The following is a 10903-nucleotide window of genomic DNA, read 5'->3' on the forward strand; positions in this document are numbered from 1 at the left end:
ACCCACCACTTCTTGGGACCTTGGTCCCATGGTCTCCTCCAATGCCTCATCCCAATCCTTCTGCACATCTCTCTCATCGACATAGGTGTGCTTTAATTCTGGAGGAGAGTACTGGGAGGAAGAAACCTCGTCAAGAGAAGCAGCTGCGGTCGGGTTCTGGTCATGAGGAACCTGGCCACTACTGGTGCTGCTGCCGCTAGCTTCAAGTTCCTCACACTGGGTAGAGGGTTCCTGATCAAAATAATCAACTACATTCTTTTGGGGCCAAAAACTTAATTGGGGGAGGGGTATGAGCGACCGAACCAAAGTAAAATAAATCCACCGAACTTGAAATAAAAAACATAAGAAAATAAGGGGGTGAAATAAAGAAAATAAAACAAAAACAAAAAAATGAACTTGGAAAACAAAACAAAAAAACGTGCACTACACTCAGCTAATCAATCACCTCTCTCATTCTGTCAAACACTAAGCCTGCGGCCTGGCTAGTTCCGTCTAACCCTCTCCACACAGCAACTACTAGCACACTACACTACAATTTATCACTCAAACTAACAATTTACTGTCACTCTCTCACAAATACACCTAGCTGCTATTAATAATAGCACACACTCAATATAATTTTCTCTCACAGTCTTTAAAAAGACTTTTGTTTTATATACAGTCTTTAAAAAGACTATTGTTTTATGTTGAAACAACTAATATGGGCAGGGCCGCCTTTGGGCACTGGCACTACAGCAATCTGCCTAGAGCGCCATCCAGTTCAAAGGCGCACTTTTCTGTCATTTATGCTCCCTTGGCATGGCCCCTTTAAACCGCGGGAGCTCAGCGGTATCATCTGCCGGCTGCTCTTCTTCTTGCCGCATAATTAACTAAGCACCGGCAACGAAGGAGGAGAAAGAGACAACCAGCCTGGCTGCACGGAGAAGCTAACCCCCGCCCCGCCCCGCATCATAGAAGGGCAGCCAGGAACGGAGCTGATCCACATAGCACAAGAGAGTGCCGTTGCTCCGCCCAGGGGGAAGGATGTGGCACACATAGAGAGCATCAGAGAGCTTCCTGCTCTATGGCTGATTGTGTGCCCGCCCCCTCTCATTCCCGGGGAGTTTCAAAGTTTCAGGCATCAGTGACAATATGCACGGATACCATCACAGGGCTGCCTGTGGGACACAGCTGCACCACGGGGAGCATGATGTCAGGAAGTAGGAGAGATCAGCTGTGTCTTGCTGTGTGCTCCATCTTGCCAGCAATCCTCTGCATCCTAGTGACAACGATGGCAGCCATAGGGACAGGAGCAGGGAAGCACCTTAGAAGGTACATGCACAGTTTAAATAAACTGTAATCATGGCTGGCTGAAACGATCCTGTGTCTGAATTTCCTGTGATGGTCCTGCTTGTCTCTGGCTCCATATATTCCATCCCCCTCCCTCCTTATGTACCCCCTCCCAGTGCTGCAATCTGACCCTGTGAAACAGGACCACCTGGGGTGAGACACATCTGTCTCTCCCACACTCACTCTGACTCTCCATTTTCTGGCATCTCTCCCTCCTACCTATGTATTGCCCCCCCCCCAATCTATGTTTCCTGTACCTCACCTCTTTTATCACACTCTCCCACTTCCCTGCATCTTTCTCTGCCATCTCCTACTGTCCCTCTATCTCCATGCCTTCTCTCCTAGTCTGCTGTGTCTTTCACTTATTTTTCTCACTTTCCTTTATCTCATTAAAGGAATACTTAAGTCTGATTAAAAAAAAAAAGACTTTTACTCACCCTGGGCTCCCCTCAGCCCCCTGCAGCTGAACGGTGCCCTCGCCGTGTCCCTCCGATGTGCCTGGTCTCGCCGGCAGCCATTTCCGGTTTGGCCGTCACCGGCCGACAGGCTGGGAATGCGGCTGACCGCAATAGCGCTCTCTATATATTAGCCGCGTCCCCAGCCGCAATAGCATTATAGAGAGCGCTATTGCGGTCAGCCGCGTTCCCAGCCTGTCGACCGGTGACGGCCAAACCGGAAATGGCTGCCGGCGAGACCAGGCGCATCGGAAGGAACACGGCGAGGGCACCGTTCAGCTGCAGGGGGCTGAGGGGAGCATCGGGTGAGTAAAAGTCTTTTTTTTTATCAGACTTAAGTATTCCTTTAAATAACTTGTTTATTGCCCTGTATTAGTGTACCTAAACTGAAGCTGGGTTCAAAAGATACTTCGCTAAAGAGAGGGAAGCCTCAGGATTCTATTGAGGCTTCCCTCAGAGTTCTGCGGTCCCCCTTGCCATGCGCAGCTCCTCTCCTCTTCTGGCATCAGCGCAGCCACTGCGCATGTGCAGCAAGTTGGAGACGCACATGTATAGCATGATGTGTAGGGAGTCTGCACTTGGTAGTGGGAGAGCAGACGGCGCTGAATGAAGCCTCAAAAGCTCAATAAGATCCTGAGGCTTCCCTCTCTTTGGCTAAGTATCTCTTTGTGAACCCGAGCTTCAGCTCAGGCTCTCAAAGATTATAATGCATTTATTTCATAATGTTGTTGTCATGTCATGTTATCTGTCTTTACATAGTTACAGAGCACATAGTCATGTCACTGACTATCCTCAGAGGAGCTCACACTCTAATCCTACCATAGTTATAGTCTAATGTCCTACCATATTATTATTATGTATTTATATAGCACTGACATCTTCTGCAGCACTTTACAGAGTACATAGTCATGTCACCGACTGTCCTCAGAGGAGCTCACACTCTAATCCTATCATAGTCATAGTCTAATGTCCTACCATATTATTATTATGTATGTATATAGCACTGACATCTTCTGCAGCACATTAGAGAGTACATAGTCATGTCACTGACTGTCCTCAGAGGAGCTCACAATCTAATTCTACCATAGTCATAGTCGAATGTCATACCATATTATTATTTTTATGTAGTTATCTAGCACTGACATCTTCTGCAGCACAGTACAGAGTACATACTCATGTCACTGACTGTCCTCAGAGGAGCTCACACTCTAATCCTAACATGATCACAGCCTAATGTCCTACCATAATATTATTATGTATTTATATAGCACCGACATCTTCTGCAGCACTTTACAGAATACATAGTCATGTCACTGACTGTCCTCAGATGAGCTCACAATCTAATCCCTACCATAGTCATAGTCTAATGTCCTTCCATATTAATATTATGTATTTATATAGCCCTGAAATCTTCTGCAGCACTTTACAGAGTACAGTCATGTTACTGACTGTGGTGAAACGCTGACGCAATACAATTATTTTCCAGTGAAACGGCAACATATTATGATTATTTTCTGGTGAAATGCTGCTGCATTACAGGGGGGGGGCGCCACAGGTTTTCTCGCCTGGAGTGACAAGATGGCTAGAGGCACCCCTGAATATGGGTCTGTCTCTCCTCTCTCCAACACCAGACTGAAACCCACAAGCTTTGTGACTGTCACACCTCTCTTATATACAAAATAGGTGGGATAGCTGATGATAGGTAGCTAGGAGATGGTTGCTAACGTAGGATTGGTTGATTTTTGTTAAGACTCTAATTGGTGCAGAATTTCCATTTTTAATGCAGAAATCATCATGTTTTAAGCTTCTGTGATGGGTCTATCCCTTCTGATTGGCTAATGCAGCTTTTACATGCTTCTGATTAAATTCCGATGGAATTCCGCATAGAAATTCCGCTATTTCCGATTAGCGCTATAGCTTTTCCATTCTGCTCAACGGAATGGAATTGCCAATTTCCGACCGGAATCGCGTAAATCTCCATTCCGCGGAATCCGACGAGCATCCCTATTGGTGGTAGGCCTGGGCTCTCCCTGGCGATACATATAAAATCGGGAGACTTGGCGCAGGATAAAGCCGGTTTATGGCTGATAGAGATGGCCCAACAGTTCGCCGGCGAACTATTCCAGGCGAACTTTGGGTGGTTCGCGATCGCGTGCGGACGCAAACTTTCCCGGAAGTTCGGTTCGCCCCCATAGTGCACCATTAGGGTCAACTTTGACCCTCTACTTCACAGTCAACAGGCCCGTTGTAGCCAATCAGTCTACACTATCTCCTGGAGCCACCCCACCCCTTACATAAAGTAGGAAGCTCCGGAAATTTTAGTCGTTCGTGTCCCTGTAGTAATTAGTGAAGGGAAAGCTGCTGGCAGACTCTAATAGGGAAAGATTAGTTAGGCTCTTGTAAGCTTCTTAGCTTGCTCCTGGCTGATTGTTATTCCTAAAATGGCAACCCACAACAGCTCTTTTGAGAGCTAATCTTGTTCTTGTGCTTTTTTTTCTCCTCCTCTTCCTCCTCCCCTCCTGTCTTGTCTTGTCTTGCAGGGATTTGTAGGATGTCAAAAGCCAGCTTACATACATTGGATCGGGAATCGAACCCAAGTCAACTGCTTTGAAGGCAGCTATGCTCACCACTGTACCACCAACGCTACATGCTGAAGCCAAGAAAAAAGCCAAGCCAAGAAAAAAATGAGCTTGCTTATTTGCCTAATTTGCTAGATGAAAGCAGTGGGACACATGGTGATACTGCTTACAGGCTTAAATTCAAGACTTCAGCAAGATGATGTGCCCCCCTGGATGATGCTGGTGTAACACACACACAGCAAAGGTCAGCAATTTGAAGTCTGGAAGATTCCAGGGCAAGGGTGGGAAGGATGAAAAGCTAGGTGGCCATGCAACCATTCCTGCTAACCTAAAGCTTACTTGTGTCTTACAACACATTGGCTTAAGACTTTACCAAATCCAATGCTCCAATATGGGGAAGCTTCTCTGTTGGCTGTGTTTTTTTTTTTTTTTTTTTTAAGTGTGGTGTCACAGTTCACTCATCTCTTCAACTACAAGAAAGGCCCAGGAGTAGTCTTAGCTACCCTAATATCTATGTTACGGCAGGGCCCTTATTACACTTTCTCTTACAAGGCTATGGAAACCGTTTTGCCCATGCGATAAAGTGAGGTGCAAAAATGAAATCATGCCTAGCAGAGGATGGTTTCGAGCCATCAACCTCTGGGTTATGGGCCCAGCACGCTTCCGCTGCACCACTCTGCTTACGTTTGTATATAACCTTTAAGTTTAAGAAGGGTACATTAGTTGAAATGGTTACATTACTATCTCTATTATAGCAAGGCCCTAATGACACTTTCTCTTACAGGGCTATGGCCAACGGTTGGCCCATGTGGTAAAGCAAGGTGTAAAAACCAAAGTACACCTAGCAGAGGATGGTTTCAATCCACCAACCTTTGGGTTATGGGCTCAGCGCGCTTCCGCTGCGCCACTCTGCTGCTGTACAGCAGATGCTTCATTGTAGGAAAAATTGAGTGAGACCACTTAGCCGTATGGAAAAATGGGCACTCCTTTGCCTACTTCTTTCTGGCCTTTGTCATCATGAAAGGATCATAGAAATATATGTAGAAATTTGATATATACAGGTTTTGTTTAAAGTGGCGTTAAACTTCTTGGAGAAGACTTTTTTCCTCCTTCCACAAGACACACATGCATCCACATAAAATCGTTTAGCAACAACTGTGTGCACAGTCTCTGTGGTGCAATCAGTTAGCGTGTTCGGCTGTTACCCAAAAGGTTGGTGGTTCAAACCCAGAGAGAGAAAGAGATGATTCTACATGGCTATCTGGGGTTCTCTTCGGACAACTGTTGAATGCAAAAGGCAAGGCTGTCCCTGGGTGGGCTTGAACCACCAACCTTTTGGTTAACAGCCGAATGCGCTAACCGATTGCGCCACAGAGACTGTGCATGCAGTTGCTGTTGAATTATTTTATGGGGATGTATGTGTGTCTTTTGGAGGGAGGAAGTAAGTCTGCTCCAAAAAGTTTCAGCATGTAGCGTTGGTGGTATAGTGGTGAGCATAGCTGCCTTCCTGGCCAATGTATGTCAGGTTGCTTTTGACATCCTACAAATCCCTAAGCAAGCAAATTTTTCTCTTGGGTATATCAAAATGGTACATGCTAGGCTGGTTCAGCATGTAGTGTTGGTGGTATAGTGGTGAGCATAGCTGCCTTCAAAGCAGTTGACCTGGGTTCGATTCCTGGCCAATGTATGTGAGGTTGCTTTTTACATCCTACAAATCCCTAAGCAAGCAAATTTTTCTCTTGGGTATATCACAATGGTACATGCTAGGCTGGCTTCAGCATGTAGTGTTGGTGGTATAGTGGTGAGCATAGCTGCCTTCCAAGCAGTTGACCTGGGTTTGATTCCTGGCCAATGTATGTAAGCTGGCTTTTGACATCCTACAAATCCCTGGAAGGCGATCCCCGGCCTCTGATTGCCCAAGGATCGCCGCCATCTGATAGGCTGAAGCCGTCCTGTACCGCCCATAGAGGAGAGGAGAGGGAGGCAAAGAGAAGTAGGCCAAAGGCTTTGAGGAGCCCCCCCTTCACAAGGCACAAGTAGCCGGTGGCGATCAGACCCCCCCAGCAGGTCATTCCCCTAGTGGGGAAAAAAGGGGGGGGGGGAGTCTGGTTGCTCTGCGTGCCCGCTGATCTGTGCTGTGGGCTGGAGAGCCCACCCAGCACAGATCAACTAGAATTTGCCCGGTCCTTAAGTGGTTAAAGGGAGACTCTGCAAATCAAGTCCTTTGACTAAACTCAGTTAAAACAACTGAGGCCTTACATTCTAACAGTTACAATCAGTCAGAAAAATTGATTGCAATTTTTGCAATTAAGGTGGCCACACACCATACAATTTTTTAAATATCTGTTCAATTTAAGAATTGCAATACATTTTTCTGACTGATTGTAACATTTCAAAAATCTGAGCAATTTACCACACATGTATGTTAAATTTTTCCCCAATTATGATAAAAATGATTAGATACTCTGACAAAATTACTAGGGTGTGTATATTATTAAATTGACAATCTAACACACATGATACAATCTTTACAAAGATTGAAGAAAAATATCTGGCATTCCGGATTGATAAAAATCGAAGAAAACTGGAAATCCGATCGGATTTTCCAGTCGAATGAAAAAAAAGCTTTCAAATTTTTCGGGAGAGCCGATCGTTTTCATCGAATTGCCGTAAAATCTGATCATTTTAATGTATGGTGTGTGGCCACCTTTAGAATGACAATTTTAGGACAATTTACAATAAAGTACATGTGTTTGTAAGAAATTGCAGCAGTGTAATGCATAATCCTATAAAGCAGTTGGAGAGTAAGAGTGTTTTCCTCCTCTTAAGTTTACTTAGCTGTGTTCACTAAAACAAAAAAATGTAGTTTATCTTTTCATAAAGTAAATGTAGAGATAACAGTGTTTTCCTTCCTGTGGAGTGCTCTGCGGCTTGTTTGCCGCTTGTTCTGTAGCAACGAACATTTTCTTTCAGTGAGATAACTTTTTGGCCCTGTTCCCTCACTGTATACCCACCAAAGGGTTAGTCTATTGTTTGGATGTACAGAATGCATAACTATATAGCAGAGACATAATGAGAATAATAGACTTCTATGCAAAAAGGTATATAACCTTTAATAATAAATAACAGATTGATGTTTTTATTTTATTTCGTTCATAAGCTGATTTTTATTACACATCATGTCTTGTATAAACTTTCCTTTAGAGCCGGAGAGTGGTGGGATTATGACTGTCTGCGGGCCACATTGATGCATGGTGGAGGTCCCTTGCAAGTTTGAGTATGAATGTCTGCAAATTGAATTAAGGATTTTGGGAGTTGAGTGCTGAGAGATACAAGCAAATACTAATCCAGCATGCAGTATCATAAGGGAGGCATTTAAATAGCCCCACATTTATTCTGCAATGGGACAAACCAATGTCATGAAGACTATCATAAGTGTAAAGAAAAATGGAGTAAATGGAGTGGCAAGCACTGAGGCCTGATCTCAACATCATTGAGTGTGTCTGATATTTTATACACAGAAGGATCGGAGGCAGCCCATGTCCACAAAATATCTGTGGATAGTTTTCTAAGATGTTTTGAAAATCTGACAAATTCCTGTGTTGAAATGTACCTAGAAAAATATGAGTTTGGAGTGTGTTCAGCTCACACCAAATATTGACTTGATTCAGATTTATCTTCTGTTCATGCAGTTTGCAAAGTACTAACAGTGAAAGCACTCTAAATTTATAGACTTTTTTTTTTCCACACTGCCTAAAACTCCTTCAGAGGAGACTAACAATCTAATCACTGTCATAGCCATGCAAAAAAAAAATCTCATTACTGTGATTGTACAGTGTATTCTATTTAAACCTTTTGCAAATGCATATTTTTTCTGTGAAGCCCCATTGGATTATATCTTTGGAGGACTATTTACTTCATAAAATGAACATCAACAATTTTTTTTTGCATTTAGTTGTCAGCTTTTAATGTACATTATCCTTTTACATGATTATCTTGTCTGGAGAATTGTGATTCAAGACAGCTTTTTTGTTAAATCAACTATCGACCTTCCCCGACTTAATATAACACACACTACTAAACCGCTGCTTTCTCTAGGTTAGTTTACTATCAGCAACATAGTTGGAGATATTAACAGTACAATAATCTGGGTTTCCATTAGGTACATGCTGGTAAAAAACTGAAGCCTGCAGGCTAAATGAAATGCCTCTCAAAGTGAGGGATGCAACCATAATCTTTACAGGTTCAATGCACGGGGGAAGGTTCTCTAAACACTATAGAGCGGTAGGGGATCCACGCACATGAGGACCTGTCAGCTGTGACTCTGCCAGGGAAGAGGTGAGTATGATTTCTTCTCTCCCTTGACATCTTTTAGTTATTGCCAGAACAAAGTTTAATAAGACATCGTACGATGCTGGAGTCAGCAGCCCAAAGCAGCCCTTGAGAACTCAACTTTAACTCATGTAAGATCAATAAACTGTAATAATAGAACAGTCAATATATAAATTAATTGGAGTAAAATAACAGAAAATGTATTTAATTATGGCTGCATGTAATAGTATAGTGAATAAAATTCCTGTTTTGGTATTCCCTAGTTATAGCTGCTTTAGTGTATTTTATGGACTTCTTTGTTTTAATTCCTTTGAAGTCCTAAAATAAACATAACTGTTTTGCTAAACTGTATTGAACTGAAATCAGTCTGCTGTCCACAGAGGAGCCAGAGGAGTGTTTAAAGCACTAATAAAGCCAGGAAAATAGCACAGCTAGGAACAATATCTGTATATTATTCCCTTGTAGATGAAATATTTTAGAAAAAACAATCTAAACAAAAAGAGCAGAGGAGCCATTTAGATACAGCTCATATTGCTGGCGTCTTTTTGTAATAGAGATTTATAACATTTTATACATTCCAACTGAACATATTTTTTTCACAGATTAATAATATTTTCTTAAATGCTTTCCAACAATCCAACCACGTAGTGCTTGAACACACTAGCATGCTTCTGTTTGCTTTTCAGAAATGCATATCGATCTGTAACTATGATGTGTTGCTGAAAAGCAGACAGAAACATCTTGATGGTTTTGTGCTTTTGTTTGATTCTGTGTTTGCTTGCTTGTTTGTGTTTATTAGATTATTGAGTAATAACTACTGTCTTGTTGCGTAGGCAAGATTTTGGTTCTGCATCCTACATATTTATTCATATTGCATTTATGTTAGATTTATATAAATCTATACTGTAATATTTTGTCCAGATCTTCCAGCTTTCCTGACAATTGCAGGATTATATTGGATTTTATTTCTTGCTGATGCACATCCAAATTTTGGATGCAGGCATCGGCAGTAAGTCATAGGATGCATGGAGTGCAGTGATTATGTAGCAGATCTCCACATCACCTAACTGTTAGGGTTAGGCGTAGGTGGGAGGATGTTAGTGTTAGGTGTCGGTAGGTAGTAGATTTGTGTTAGTTAGTTAGTAGGTGGGTGGGCTAGTGTAAGGTGTAGGTTGTGGGGTAAATGTGAGATATAGGTTAGGAAAGATGACAGTAGAATATTTTTAACATTACTCATATTCTACAATGGGCATTATCCAAATGCCGTTTTTGATGTATGCATTGGGCTCTGGTACAGGAGGGAACATGCATTGGTGATCATCTAGTGAGACACACCAGGGGTTTCTAGGCCATTCGATGTTGGGACTTTCCCCTGCCTAAATTGTCAACATGGCTCTTATATTAATTAAGGAGACACAATGACTCACTTCAGGACAGAAGTTAACCTCCTTGGTGGTAATCCCGAGCTAGGGTTGGGGTGGAAAACCGCAGCAAAGAGCGGTAATCCCGACCTCTGCTCGGAGTAGCCGCCGGGATGTCTGTTCAGAGTATAGCACGCAGCGGGAGGGTTTTACATACCTACCAGTGGATCGCGACGTCGACCGCCATTCTTCTTCCTCTCCTCCGGGGCTCTGCTTCCTGCTGGTGAGATCGCCGGCTGTCATCATGACAGCCGGAAATTTCACTTTAGAGTTGCAGTGCCACCCGGAGGATGGAGGCTTAACTGTAGCGCTGGAGCCAGGAAGATGAGTGATTGCAGAACTGCTGCAGATCTCCCTGGCAGCATGATTTTATCCAGGTTTTAAGGTGCCCATACATGGTACAATTTTTCATTTTTTTTTATTAGATAATTTAGTTCTATTATTCCGTTAGATCAAATATAAAGATTTTTCCAGCATGTCCGATCAGATTTTTCTAAAAAAAAATGGGATAATGCTCGAATTTCTTGATTGAAATTTTTGTTTTCAACTTTCATTCAATTCGATCATTTAGATCGAATGAACAGGAAAATCTAATGTTTTTATTGTATCATGTATGGGCACCATTAGGGTCTGAAAGGGCGTAAAAAAAATTGTACCGCTTTTAGACCCTAAAATCCAGAAAGAATCATACCGCCAAGGGGGTTAAAGAGGAACTTCAGCCTAAACAAACATACTGTCATTAAATTACGTTAGTTTTGCTAATTGAAATACATAGGTAATATAATCT

General features: G+C 42.8%; 1 non-coding gene across 1 annotated transcript; it reads right to left on the minus strand.

The window, feature by feature from the left end:
- Positions 1-5667: 5667 nt before the first annotated feature.
- On the minus strand, positions 5668-5741 carry TRNAN-GUU (transfer RNA asparagine (anticodon GUU)). The gene has a single exon. It is a non-coding gene; the product is annotated as a tRNA-Asn (tRNA).
- Between the last annotated feature and the right edge of the window lie 5162 nt (positions 5742-10903).

Source organism: Hyperolius riggenbachi, chromosome 3, assembly GCF_040937935.1.
Source record: "Hyperolius riggenbachi isolate aHypRig1 chromosome 3, aHypRig1.pri, whole genome shotgun sequence".
In the NCBI taxonomy this organism is placed as follows: domain Eukaryota; kingdom Metazoa; phylum Chordata; class Amphibia; order Anura; family Hyperoliidae; genus Hyperolius; species Hyperolius riggenbachi.